The 12,489-nt window shown below is 37.1% G+C and overlaps 1 long non-coding RNA gene across 1 annotated transcript in view; it reads right to left on the reverse strand.

Annotated features, from left to right (window-relative positions):
- LOC134736342 (uncharacterized) overlaps window positions 1-12,489 on the reverse strand; it is a 105,344-nt gene that overhangs the window by 30,519 nt on the left and 62,336 nt on the right. The window lies entirely within an intron of this gene.

The raw sequence follows: 12,489 nt of genomic DNA on the forward strand, positions 1-12,489 counted from the left end.
AGTGTTGGAGGTGGCTCCTGAAGAAAATCAACATTATCCTGCCTGGCACCTGCCTCAGGGGAGGCTATCATTGTTGCCTTAGTAAGCACAGAGTTTATCTCCTAGGACAAAAGTGGAAAGGCTGATGGCAGTGTGGGTCAGGGAGGTGATGTTGCCACTACTGGGGGTGGGAAAGGTGTTTCTTCTGGCAAAAAAAGGTTAATCAGAGTTCACAACTCAGTATTCCCAGCTTCATCAAGGTCCTCCCACACATCCCCATTCCAAGTTGCAAGGTCCCATTTTTTCCAATCAGTGCCCTCATTTTAACAGTAGACACCTGGTGAGGCTGTGCATGCACCTTTTGCTGCAGGTCAGCCACTCTCATGATAGGAGCTTTTGTCTGATTTTCCACAATTTTACCTCTTTCTCTACAGGAGATAAGACTCTCACTCAGCAACCTTAGCAGATTTGAGGCTCAGTATCTGCTTCTGAAGCTGGGAGTTAGAATCCCTGAGTTCATTATTTTCTTTCATCCCTTTTCCAGTGAACTTTGGAGCAACCAACCAACTTCGTTATATTCCTTGGTTCTCTACATATAGTCAAAGTTATTATGTATAGAGTCACTAAATTCCTTGCCTCTCACAAGCAGTGAATCAGGAGTGTCGAATGCATTTATTTTGCATAACTTTCTAAACAGTTCATGCCAAGGACTATCAGTGTTCTCCATGCTATTAGAAGTAGAGTCCTTAGCATTTTTTAGTTTAATCATATTAAGCGGCCAACTCCAGAAACCCTAAAAGCACAAAAAGAACTCCATCCTTAATATTCTGTTCCTCAAGAACCACTCTTGTATCAAAATTGGCATTAGTCAGGGTTCTCTATTGCATCCCTCAATCCAGTCAAGTTGACACTTAACCATCATACAAACCATGACTAGATAAGGTCAACTTAATATTGAAACTTTCTCAGTGTGAAAACTGCACTGGTTTGCCAAAGATTAGATTGGCCACTATGACAAAACTTTCTGAAACGAAATTGCCAGTCTTTCTGAAACTAAGTTAAATGGTTTTGATAACAGAGTCATGTACTTTGTACCAATGTTTTAGCCAAGGACAGACTGCATATATGAGGTCATTCCATAAGATGATAATGGAGCTGAAAGTTTCTTATTGCCTAGTGACACTATAGCTGTCATAATGTCATAGCATCTTACATTACCTTTTCTATGTTTATATGTGTTTGGATAAACAAGTATTTACCATTGTGTTATGATTGCCAACAGTGTTCAATACAGTACCATGCTGTACAGGCTTGTAGCATGGAGGCTATAATGTATAGCATAGCTGTGTAGTAAGCTATACCATCTAGGTTAATACACTCTAGGATGTTCACATAATAATGAAATCGCCTAAGGATGCATTTCTCAGAAATGCATATATCCCCATTGTTAAGTGATGCATAGTTTTACTTACATAATAGTATTATTTAGAGAAGTAAGTTGGACAACACGTGCAATGTACTCAAAGTTACACAAATTGTGGTGTTCAATAATGACTGAAATATGGATAAGTGAAATTTTATATGAATGTAGAAGCTATATATATATTTATTTATTTATTTATTTATTTTTTGAGATGGAGTCTCGCTCTGTCACCCAGGCTGGAGTGCAGTGGCAGGATCTCGGCTCACTGCAAGCTCCGCCTCCTGGGTTCACGCCATTCTCCTGCCTCAGCCTCCCAAGTAGCTGGGACTACAGGCGCCCGCCACCAGGCCCGGCTAATTTTTTTTTGTATTTTTAGTAGAGGCAGGGTTTCACCGTGTTAGCCAGGATGGTCTCGATCTCCTGACCTCATGATCCGCCCGCCTCGGCCTCCCAAAGTGCTGGGAGTACAGGCATGAGCCACCGCACCCGTCCGAAGCTATATTTTTATACTCTCTCGCCATGTATTCCAGATAACTTTTCTATCTCATTGAAATGTTTTGTAAAAATAATTCTAATGTTTGATCAATATTTCATAACATGGATTGAGCATAATTCTTTAACCATTCCTCTATTGTTGAAGATTTTGTTTAGTTTCCAAATGTTTTACTATGCAAATACTGTACTAGCATAAATATTTTGGCTGGGTTTTGGATTTTTTTCCCTAGAAGTGAGTTATTCAACTATAAGTATCAGTTCAAAAATGAACAATGTAGAGGCCTTTGGCACATATTTCCAAATTGCTTCATGACAAAATTGAATAAACTTCCATTAACAAATAGTAGATAATAGCCTCATTCATACCGGCCATCATCAAATATTATCATATTTTGTTTTGCTCATTTCATAGTAAAGATTTCATTTATTGCCAGTGATATTGAACATATTTGTATTATTAGATTTTGTGTTTTCTCTTTTTTGTCCTTTTTCAGATTTTTTTATTGGTATCTGCATGTGTGATGGTTGTAAATTTCTAAATTAGAAGTTTCCTATCCTTGGTTCACAGAGATGAATTATGAGAAAATTATTATGACTTACTTTATTAGCAATAAATTCATAGATATAGAAACAAATGGAGAGACATGGAAGAAAAGAGTAAAATCTAAATTTAAATATTTTCTTTAGCTTCTAGGAGTGTGGAAGCTCCTACTCTCCAGACCCTTCCCTGTCTTAGAACTACCATAGACTTTTCAGAGGGAAGTTTGATCAGTAGCCTCCCAACAAAGTAGGGAGGAGACAAATTTTAATCTAATATTAGAAAGTAAAAATGAATTATTGGGTATGGACACAGAGGATACAGTCTTGACAGAAATTTCTCATAAAAATATTTATGATTATGTAACACAATAGATTTCAAGCACTTTCATATTCATGGTATCATTCAAAATTTATAAAAATATTAGAAGACAGAAAAAGAAGTGGACAGGGAATATACACAACAGTGTGAGTCCATGTAGCTTATGGAATTATGGAATATTTCATTTTTCATGTTGTGAAATGTGATGTTTCTGGAAAGATAATGGCACACTAAGGAGAGAAAAAGAAAAGACTGTATAGGTAAACATGAAAATGTCTTTCACTGAACCCATTGCTGTACCATTCTCCAAAGAGAAAAAGAAGATATGGAGGGAAAATTCTTTTTTGCATTTCATAAGAATATTAGTAGCCAGGATGAATAAGCAAAGATCTGGGCCTTGGAGATCTGTACCAGTGGAAACACCTTGGTCTGATTCAGAGCATTACCTTGTAATGGCACTAGGACCAAGGGCTGCCATATCACTGCTTGGCTAATGCTAATATCAATGATGATGAGATAACTTCAACTTAATCAGGATTAAAGTTGTGTCTGTGATGAGGATTAACAGCAGAGAGCTGCTGAAGCAATGGCTCTTTGTTGCAGTTCGCACCTCTATGGAGCTATGGAAGCTAGTGGCTACATAGTTCTAGTTTGGCTGACTCCAAAAGAGCAGGGGAACCGTAACTTTTTTCATGGATGGGGCTGAGACACTCCTGGAGGGCTTCCTAAATTATCTTGGAAAGAGGAACTTTGTAAAGGCCAACGTTCTATCAAGCCAGAGGCACCAAGAGCCATTATAATTTCAGCATTGTAGTAATCATTTCACAGAGTATATGCCCAGCTAAAAATAATGCCCTTAATTTCTTCTCTCACATACAATGGTTTATTTCAATTATCTACATTTGTGCTAAGTAGCCCCTCTTCTTGGACATGGTTGATTAGAACAGAGAGGATGTCTGACACAAACCATGAAGGTCATTGGTAATGTAAGCCCGGAAACCGTGTGCTTTCTGCCTTTCATTCCCTGTGTAAACTAAATAGCAGAGAAAGCAGCTTTTCAGAGAGTGAAGAATGACAACCTTTTGGCTCTCTGGAATCCCAGGCTCCTGACAACTATTTAGGCTTTGCTTCTGGCCTTTCATAGTTCAGCAGCACCCTGCTCTTGAAATCTAAAATATTTCATTATCTTAAAAATCTAGGATTACAATAGCTCTAGCTGGCTCATTTTTTTGGGAAAAAATGTAGTTCCAACTAATTATATATTAATATTAATGACATCTATTATATTTTCATTATATCTCCATGCACTTAGGAGGTGCATGTACACATTGTGTTCATTGAATTCTCCTCTCATAAAATAGGAACCTCACCTCTTAGAATTCTTAGAATTAAGTACATATTTTGAACATGGAAACAGTTCTCATTTAAAACATTTTTTAAATTTTTAACTTGTATGGATACATAGATATATTGATGGAGTACATGAGTGTTTTGATACAGGATGCAATGCATAATAATCACATAAGAGTAAATGGAGTATCCATCATCTCAAGCACTTATCTTTTCTTCATGCAATAAACAATCCAGTTATACTTTTTTTTTTTTTTTGAGATGGAGTCTTGCTCTGTCGCCCAGGCTGAAGTGCAGTGGTGCAAACTTGGCTCACTGTAACCTCCGTCTCCTAGATTCAAGCGATCCTTCAGCCTCAGCCTCTCAAATAGCTGCGACTACAGGCATGTACCACCACAACCGGCTTTTTGTATTTTTAGTAGAGATGGGGTTTCACCATGTGGGCTAGCCTGGTCTCAAACTCCTTACCCCAAGTGATTCTCCAGCCTCAGCTTCCCAAAGTGCTGGATTACAGGCACGAGCCACAGTGCCCAGCTCAGTTATAGTCTTTTCATTATTTTGAAATGTACAGTAAATCATTGTTGGCTGTAGTCACCTGTTGTGTGACAAAATACTAGATCTTATTCATTCTATCTAATTATATTTTTGTACCCATCAACCATCCCCATTTCCCCTGCTTCACTATCCTTCCCAGCCTCTGGTACCCATCGTTCTACTCTATATCTCCAAGAGTTCAAGTATTTTAATTTTTAGCTCCCACAAATAAGTGAGAATATGTGAAGCTTGTCTTTCTGTGCCTGGCTTATTTTATTTAACATAATGACCTCCAGATTTGTCCATGTTGTTGCAGATGACAGCATCTCATTCTTTTTGTGGCTGAATAGTACTCCATTATGTATAAGTGCCACATTTTCTTTATCCATTCACCTGTTGAAGAAAACTTAGGTTGCCTCCAAATCTTGACTATTGTGAATAGTGCTGCAATAAACATGGGAGTGCGAGTATCTCTTCAATATACTGATTATCTTTCTTTTGTGTATATGCTTAGCAGTGGGATTGCTGGCTCATATAAAAGTTCTATTTTTAGTTTTCTGAGGAACCTCCAAACTGTTCTCCATAGGGGTTGTACTAACTTATATTCCCACAAACAATATTCAAGAGTTCCCTTTTCTCCACATCTCCTCAAGCATTTGCTATTGCCATTTTTTGGGAAAAAAAAAAGGCGTTTTAACTGGGATGAGATACCTCATTGTAGTTTTGATTTGCATTTCTCTGATGATCAATGATGTTGAGCACTTTTTCATACACCTGTTTGTCATTTGTGTCTTCTTTTGGGACGTTTTCAGATTTATTGCCCAATTCTAATTGGATTAGATATTTTTTTCCTATAGAGTTGTTTGGGATCCTTATATATTCATGTTATTAATCCCTTGTCAAATAGGTAGTTTGCAAATATTTTCTATGGGTTGTTTCTTCACTTTTTTTTCTGTGCAGAAGCTTTTTAACTTAATGTGTTTTCATTTGTCTATTTTTGCCTTGGTTGCTTGTGCTTGTAGGATGTTACTCAAGAAATCTTTCCCCAGTCCAATGTCATGGAAAGTTTCCTCAAAGTTTACTTTTAGAAGTCTTTAATCCATTTTGATTTGATTTTTGTATATAGTGAAAGATAGAGGGTTTAGTTTCATTAGTCTTCATATGGATATCCAGTTTTCCCAGCACGATTTATTGGAGTCTGTCCTTTCCCCAATGTATGTTCTTGGCACCTTTGTCAAAAATTAGTTTATGTAGGCATATGGATTCGTTTCTGAGTTCTCCATTGTGTTTCATTGGTCTGTGTCTTCTTTTATACCAGTATCATCTTGTTTTGGTTACAATACCTCTACTATTATTTGAAGTCAGTTAATGTAATTCCGTCAGCTTTGTTCTTTTTACTCAGTTTAGCTTTGGCTATTGTGGGTCTTTTGTGGATCTATATCAATTTTAGCATTTTTTTCTATTTCTGTGAAGAATATCATTGGTATTTTAAAATAGGTTACATTGGATATGTAGATTGCTCTAGGTAGTATAGACATTTTAACAATGTTGATACTTACAGTCCATAACCATGGAATATCTTGTGTGTGTGTGTGTGTGTGTCCTCTTCAATTTCTTTCATCAATGTTATATAATTTTCATTGTAGAGATCTCTCCTTCTTTGATAAGTTAATTTCTAGTTATTTAATTATATTTGTAGCTATAGTTTGAAAGTTTGTGAATGGTGTTACTTTCTTGATTTGTCTTTTATATTGTTCGCCATTGGTGTATAGAAATGCTGCTAATTTTTGTATGTTGATTTTTCTTATCCTGCAACATTACTGAATTTATTCATGAATTCTAATAGTTTTTTGGTGGTATGTTAGGTTTTTACAAATTTAAGATTGTGTAATCTGCAAACAAGGATAATTTGACTTCATCCTTTCTAATTTGGATGCCTTTATTTCTTTCTCTTGTCTGATTGCTCTAGCGAAGACTTTCAGTTCTTTGTTCAGAAACAGTGGTGAAAGTGGGCATCATTGTTGGGTTCCAGAACTTAAAGGAAAGGCTTTCAGTCTTTCCCCATTCACTCTGGTACTATCCGTCATATACAGCTTTTATTGTGTTGAGATATCTTCCCTCTATACACAGTTTTGGGAGGGTTTTTATTATGAAAAGATGTTGAACTTTATCAAATGGGTTTTCAGTATCAATTGAAATGATCATATGGTTTTTGTCCATTATTTTGTTGATATGATGTATCACAATGTTTGATTTGTACATTTTGAACATCCTCACATCCCTGTGATAAATCCCACGTGGTCAAGATGAACGATCTTTTTAATGTGTTGCTGAGCTCAGATTGCCAGTATTTTCTTGAGGATTTTTGCATCAATGTTCATCAGGAATACTGGCTTGTCATTTTCTCTTTTGATGTGTCTTCATCTAGTATTGGTAACAGGGAAATATTAGCCCTGCAGAATGAGTTTGGAACTATTCCCTCCTCATCTATTTTTTGGAATAGTTTGAAAAGGATTGGTATTAATTCTTTAAATGTTTGGTAATTTAGGTCCCAGGCTTTTCTTTGCTATGAGATTTTTTTTTATTACAGCTTCAATTTTGTTACTTGTTATTGGTATATTTGGGCGTTGGATTTCTTCATAGTTCAATCTTAGTGTATGTTTCTAGAAATTTATCCATTTCTTCTTGGTTATCCAATTTATTGGCATATACTTGCTCATAGTGGCCTCTAATGAGCCTTTGAATTTCTGCAGTATTGATTGCAATGTTTCCTGTTACATCTCCTACTTTATTTTGGGGGTCTTTTCTCCTGTTTTCTTAGTCTGGTTTACTTTAAAATTTTTACTTTAAAAAAAAAGAAACCAACTTCTCATTTCATTGATTTTTATATTATTTATTTTAATTTCATTTATTTATTCACTAGTCTTTAGTATTTCTTTATTTCTATTAATGCTGGGTTTGAATTGCTCTTGCTTTTCTAGTTATTTATGATGCATTCTTAGGTTATTTGAACTTTTTCTACTTTGTTGACATAGGCACTTATAGCTATGAACTTCTCCTTTAGCATTATTTTGCTGTATCCCATGGGTTTTGGTATGCTGTGTTTCCATTATCATTTGTTTCAAAAAAGTTTTAATTTCTTAATTTCTTCATTGACCCACTGATCTTTCAGGAAATTAAAATTGTTTAATTTTCATGTGTGTACACTTTCTAAAATTCTGCCTGTTATTGATTTCTAGTTTTATTCCATTGTGGTCAGAGAAGATATTTAATATAATTTCAATTATTTGAATGTTGTGAGACTTATTTTGTGGCCTAACATATGATCTATGCTTGAGACTGATCCATATGCTTAGGAAAAGAATGTGTATTCTGCAGCCATTGGATGAAATGTTCTATAAATATCTACTAGGTCCTTTTGATCTATAGTGCATATTAAGTCCTACGTTTCTTTGTTAAGTTTCTGTCTGGATGATCTGTCCAATGCGGAAAGTGTGATGTTGAACTCTCCAGCTCTTCCTGTATTAAGGTCTGTATCTTTCTTTAGCTGTAATAATATTTGCTTTACATATGGGTGCTCCAGTGTTAGGTGTATATATATTTACTATTGTTTTATCATGTTGCTGAATTGACCCCTTAGACTTTATATAATGACCTTCTTTGTTTCTTTTTATAGTGTTTGCCTTGAAATCTATTTTGTCTGACGTAAGGATAGCTACTTCTGATCTTTTTTGGTTTCCATTGGCATGGAATATCTTTTTCCATCCTTTTATTTTCAGTCTACGTGTGTCTTTATAGGTGATGTGTGTTTCTTGTCAACAATAGATGCCTAAGTCTTATTTTATTTTTTTAAATCTATCCAGCCACTCTGTCTTTTGAATGGGAAGTTTAGTCTATTTACAATCAATGTTATTACTAATAAGTAATGATTTACTCCTGCCATATTGTTATTTGTTTTCTAGTTGTTTTGTGGTCTTCCTTCTATCCTTCTTCCCTGTCCTATTTTTAATGAAGGTGATTTTCTGTTGTGGTGTGTTTTAAGTTCTTGCTTTTTATTTTTTGTATATTTCTTATATGTTTTTTGATTTGAAGTTATCATGAGACTTGTAAATAATACCTTACAATCTATTATTTTAAACTGATGACAACTTAACACTGCTTGCATAAACATACCACAAAAAAAGCAAAGAAAAATATAATAAAAACTTGAACTTTCTTCCCCCACCTCTTAAAGTTTGTTGTTTCTGTTCATATCTTATTACTATTATTTCTATTCATTCCTATTACTGTGTCTGGAAAAGTTGTTTTAGTCATTATTTTTTATTGGTTCATCTTTAATCTTTCTACTTATGACATTAGTAGTGTACATACCACAATTGCAATATTACAATTTTCTGTGTTTCTCTGTGCATTTACTATTACCAATGAGTTTTTTACCTTCAGATGATCTCTTATTGCTCATTAATGTTCTTTTCTTTCAGATTGATTAACTCCCTTTAGCATTTCTTGTAGGACAGGTCTGGTGCTGATGAAATCCCCCAGCTTTTGTTTGTTTGGGAAAGTCTTTATTTCCCCTTCCTGTTTGAAAGATATTTTTACCAGATATATTATTCTAGGGTAAAAGCTTGTTTTTTTTTTTTTCCTTTAGCACTTTAAATATGTCATGCCACTCTCTCCTGGCCTGTAATGTTTCCACTGAGTAATCTGTTGTCAGATGTATTGGAACTCCACCATACATTAATTGTTTTTTGCTTATTGTTGTTTTAGTATCCTTTCTTTATCCTTGACTTTTGGAATTTTTATTATTAAATGTCTTGAGGTTGTCTTATTTGAGTTCAATCTGCTTGTTGTTCCATAACCTTCTTATATTTGAATATTCTTATCTTTCTCTAGGTTTGGGAAGTTCTATTTTATTATCCCTTTAAATTAAACTTTTTAACTCATCTCTCTGTCTCCTCTTTAAGGCTAATAACTCTTGGATTTTCCCTTTTGAGGCTGTTTTCTAGATATTGTGGGTGTGCTTCATTCTTTTTCAGTCTTTTGAATTTTATCTCCCCTGTGTATTTTCAAGTAGTCTGTCTTCAATTCTTTCTGTCTGTCTCACTAATTCTTTCCTCTGCCCAGTCAATTATGCTTTAAAGAGACTCTGATGAATTCTTTGGTATGTCAATTGCATTTGTCAACTCTAGAAATTCTGCTTGATTCTTTCTAATTATTTCAATCTCTTGTTAAATTTACCTGATAGGATACTGAATTTCTTCTCTGTGTTATCTTAAATTTCTTTGAGTTTCCTTAAAACCGCTATTTTACATTCTCTGTCTGAAAGGTCACATATCTCTGCCTCTTTATGATTGGTCACTTGTGCCTTATTTAGTTTACATGGTGATGTCATGTTTTCCCAAATGATCTTGATGGTTGTGGATATTAGTCAGTGTCTGGGCATTGAGGAGTTAGGTATTTATTGAAGTCTTTGAAGTCTGGGCTTATTTGTACCCATCCTTTTTGAGAAGGCTTTCCAGGTAGTATTCAAAGGGACTTAGGTTTTATGATCTAAGTATTTGTTCACTGTAGTCATATCTGTATTAGGGGGTCACCCAAAATCCAGTAATGCTATGGTTCTTACAGACTTGTAGAGGTACAACCTTGGTGGTCTTGTATAAAATCTGGAAGAATTCTCTAGATCATTAGACATACTCTTGTTCTCTTCCTTATTTCTCCCAAACAAATGGATTCTGCTGAGGTAATGAGCTGGGGAAGGAGTGACACAAGCACCCCTGTGGCTGCTACAACTGGGACTGCACTAGGTCAGTCCTGAAGCCAGCATAGCACTGGATCTCACTCAGAGCTTGTGGTAACTACTGCCTGGCTACTGTTTATGTTTGCTCAAGGCCCCAGGGCTCTACAATCAACAGCTGGCAAAGCCAGCTTGGCTTGTGCTCTTTCCTTCAGGGCAGTGATTTCTCTCTGATCCCAAGTGAGTACACAGCTGCCATCTGTGAGCTAGGGCCTGGAGTCAGGTACCTTAGGAGAGTCTACCTGGTGCTCTATTCCACTGCAGCTGAGCTGACACCCAAATCACAAGGCAAAGTCCTCCCACTCTTCCTCCCATTTGCACAAGCAGAAGAGTCACTACCCACAGACACCACCACCCCAGGCCTGCAGTGAGTACTGTCTGGCTACTATTGATGTTCACTTAAGGCCCAAGGGCTCTTCAGTCAGCTTGTGGTGAATGTTATCAGGTCTGAAACTCTCCTTTCAGGGTGGCAGGCTCTTCTCTGGCTCAGAGCAAGTCCAAAAATGCTGTCCAAGAGCCAAGGCCTGGAATCAGGGACCCCAAGAGCACAGGTGGTACCCTACCTACCCCACTGTGGCCAAACTGGTAACTAAGATGCAAGACAAAGTCCCCTTTACTCTTTCATAGCTTTTTCCCAAACAGAGGAATCCTTCGCTTTAGCCATCACAGCTGGGAATGTGCTGGGTCACACCTGAAAGCCAGCACAGCTCTGAGTCTCATTCAAGGCCCATGGCAAGTACTGCCTGGGTAATGCTGCTGATTATTCAGGGCCCAAGGACTCTTTAGCCAGCTCGTGATGAATCCTGTCAGGATTGGGTCCTTCCCTTCAAGGCAGCAGGTTCCCTTCCAGCTCAGGGTGTGTTTAGAAATGTTATCTGGAAGCTAGGGCCTGGAATGGAAACCGCTGCCTGGTGCTCTATCCTACTGTGGCTGAGCTAATATCCAAGTTGCATGTCAAAGTCCTCTTTTCTCTTCCCTCTCCTTTTCTCAAGTGGAAGTAAGGAGTCTTTCCTGGAGCTGCAAGCTGTGCTGCCTGGGGTTGGGGGAGGGGTGACACAAGTACCCCTGGTGTCCCACTGATTTGTGTGTCCCTCAGGTCACTGGCTCTGACCCTAGCACAACACCAGGACTTGCCCCAGAATTGCAGTCCTTGCAGCCTAGACTGGCTTTCAAGTTTGTTTAGGACCTCGGAGCACTTTAGCCCCATGGTGGCAAGGCTTGCTGGAGCTCAGGTTCCATCCACTGTGATGGATAATTCTTCTCTGGCTAGGGCTAGTCTAGTTGCTCCCACTGTGCACATTGGCTGAGTTTTACCTAGTGTTGCTTTCCACTATGATAGCACAGCACTGAGTTCCAATGCAAGGCCCCACCATCACTGCTCTCTCCCTCCCTCAAGTGCGCAGATTCTGTCTGTATGATACGTGGATGCTGCCAGGGGATTAAGGGACTGGTGACATCAGCAATTCAATATTGTGTTTCTTCCCCTCCTCAGTGCCTCTTTTGGTGATATGAAGTTAAAACCAGATACTGTGATCACTCCTCTGATTTTCTGGTTCTTATGAAGATTATTTTTATGTGTGTATGTGTGGATAGTTGTTCATTTTGGTGTTCCTGTAGGGAAGATGATTGGTAAACGTTTCTACTTGGCCACCCTGGTCTGAGGGCAACCTCTAGTTCTCGTTTTTGAGAACCTAAAGGGTAGAAAAGTACTTTATCTGGAATCTTATAGAGGTAGTCAACCATTAGTTGCAAAATGGACTATATGAAATTTAAAATCTATATGTCCCCTTATATTTTGCATCTAAATGAACTATCATAAGTCAATTATTTAGCACTGTATTTTACTTCACAAAATAGATATTTATTATTAGCACCACTCTAATACAGGGAAATTTGAGGAAAATATAATATAAACTCCCTTTGTTCAGTATTTAATATCAGCATTTTCTGTGTGTGGAAAACAAATGAAGAAGAGAACAATGTGTCTTCAAGGCAGGAGCAGCCATAGACAGAATAACAGGCTTGAATGAACTTTGACCTGCAGCAGAAGCTTCC

This window comes from Symphalangus syndactylus, chromosome 4 (genome assembly GCF_028878055.3).
Source record: "Symphalangus syndactylus isolate Jambi chromosome 4, NHGRI_mSymSyn1-v2.1_pri, whole genome shotgun sequence".
Lineage (NCBI taxonomy): Eukaryota > Metazoa > Chordata > Mammalia > Primates > Hylobatidae > Symphalangus > Symphalangus syndactylus.